Genomic DNA, 2853 nt, shown 5'->3' on the forward strand with positions numbered 1-2853 from the left:
ACTCATGATATGTGACGAATAAAAATATAGCTCCAAATAAAATTACCGATGGTCGTTAGAAGAGGGGATGCCTTCTAGGGAATCCCCAAGCTTAGTTGGTTGGAAGTCCTTGAATATTACATTGGGGTGCCTTGTATATCCCAAGCTTAGGATCTTTCCACTCCTTATTCCTTCATCCATTGTGATCTCACCCAAAACATGAAAACTTCAATCACACAAAACTTAACAAAAACCTTCGTGAGATCCGTTAGCATAATAAAGCAAATCACCACTTTAAGTACTATTGCGAACCCATTCATATTTTGTTATTGCATTATACCAACTATATTCTAACTTTACCATGGCTTTATACCCCCTCATAGATACATCAAAATAAGCACACAATGCAACGAAAATAGAACCTGTCAAAAACAGAATAGTCTGTAGTAATCTGAACTTTGACCATACTTCTGTAATTCCAAAAATTCTGAATAATTAGGACAACATGGGAAATTTTGTATATCAATCATATGTAAAACATTCAGAATTTTATCACACTCTAGCGAATTTTAACAATTCTGCTACTAGACGCAAAAGTTTTTGTTAATGCACATAATCAAATCAATTATCACCCAAATTATGCCAAAGGCTTTACTTGGCACAAACACTAATTGAAACACAAAAACACAATCATAAAAGTAGTATAATTTCATATTTATTGAAGAACGGAAAGGGAAAGAGGATAACTATTGGGTTGCCTCCCAACAAGCGCTTTTGTTTAAACCCTTTTAGCTAGGCATTGATAATTTTAATGATGCTTGCATGAAAGATAATAATTGAAACACAAAGAGATCATCATGTAGTAGTCAAGAACATATTTAAGTCTAAGATACTTCCTATGCATAGTCATTTTATAAGCAATCAAATTATCAAGGCAAGCAAAAACTAGCTTATGCAAGGAAGAAGAAAGAAACAATAGCAATCTCATCACAACGAGATGTAATTTAGTAACATGAAAATATCTACAACCATATTTTACTCTCTCACAATAATTACAAGTAGGATCATAGTCAAATTCAACAATATAGCTATCATATAAAATTTTCTCTCCATGATCCACAGGCATAAAAAAATTTACAATCTTCCAAGGTAGTGGGATTAACATCAACTAGAGTCATGACCTCTCCAAATCCACTTTTATCAATAAATTCATAAGATTGAACATTCTAAAAATATGTGGGATTATTTTTACTTGGAGTTGACGCTCTTCCAAACCCACTTTCAATAATATTTCAAACATTATTATCAATTTCATATTCGTCATGAGGCTTAAATAAATTTTCAGGATCATAAGAAGAATCATCCCAATCATGATCATTACAATAAGTAGTGGACATAGCACAATTAACATCCCCAAGCTTGGGGTTTTGCATATGATTAACACGATTGACACTAATATAATTTATAATAACCTCATTGCAATCATGCTTTTCATTCAAGGAGCTATCATGAACCACTTTATAAAGTTCTTCTTTTAGCACTTCATCACAATTTTTAGATTCACAAATTTCAATAAAAAACTTCATAAAGAAAATATAGTGCACTTAACTCACCAGTAATTGTTTCTTGTATCTTTTAAAAAGATTAGCAAGTGGATGAGGATCCATAAGCTTTTTGCTTTCTGATTTTCAATAAACACACAATTATGGCAAACAAACAAGCAAAGCAACAAAGTAAAATATTTTTGTGTTTTTTATAAAACATTTTAGAAGTGGGAGAGATGAAAATGAGAGGCAAAGTCAAATAAGGAGTTGAAAGTTTATGCGTAGGTCCTTGATAGATGTTGATGATGTCCCCCGGCAACGGCGCGAGAAATTCTTCCTACTACTTGTGAGCTATGTTGGGATTTCCCCGAAGAGGAGGGATGATGCAGTACAACAGAGATAAGTATTTCCCTCAGTTATGAAACCAAAGTTATCAATCCAGTAGGAGAATCGAGCAACACTATGTACACAACACCTGCACACAAATAACAAATACTTGCAACCCAACGCGTAGAGGGGTTGTCAATCCCTCAATGGTATTGAGATAGATTAAATTGTATAGGATTTGATAAATAGGTCTAACTAAAACACAAACTAAAATAAATAAAAAGAAATTGTAGCAAAGTATTTTCCGTTTTAATATATAATAAAAATAGACCCCGGGGCCATAGTTTTCACTAGAGGCTTCTCTCGAGAAAATAGTATACGGTGGGTAAACATATTACTGTTGGGAAATTGATAGAAAAGCAAATAATTATGATGATATCCAAGGCAATGATCATGTATATAGGCATCACATCCAAGATTAGTAGACCAAAATGATACTGCAACTACTGCTATTACTCCACACATCGATCGCTATCCAGCATGCATCTAGTATATTACTGAGTAATGCATTAAGAAAGATGACATGATGTAGACAAGATACACTCACGTATGAATAAACCCCATCTTGTTACCCTTAATAACAATGATACATGCGTGTCATGTCTCTTTCTGTCACTGAGATTGAACACTGCAAGATCAAACCCATCACAAAGCACCTCTTCCCATGGCAAGATAAATCAATCTAGTTGGCAAAACCAAACCAATAAATCGGAGAAGAAATACGAGGCTATAACAATCATGCATAAAAGAACTCAGAGAAAACCCAACTAATATTCATGGATATATCTGATCATAAACTCACAATTCACCGGATCCCGACAAACACGCTGCAAAAAAAGAGTTACATCAAATAGATCTCCAAGAACGTCGAGGAGAACATTGTATTGAAGATCAAAATGAGAGAAGCGCCATCTAGCTACTAACTACAGACCCGTAGGTCTGT

Source organism: Triticum dicoccoides, chromosome 3B, assembly GCF_002162155.2.
Source record: "Triticum dicoccoides isolate Atlit2015 ecotype Zavitan chromosome 3B, WEW_v2.0, whole genome shotgun sequence".
Classification (NCBI taxonomy): domain Eukaryota; kingdom Viridiplantae; phylum Streptophyta; class Magnoliopsida; order Poales; family Poaceae; genus Triticum; species Triticum dicoccoides.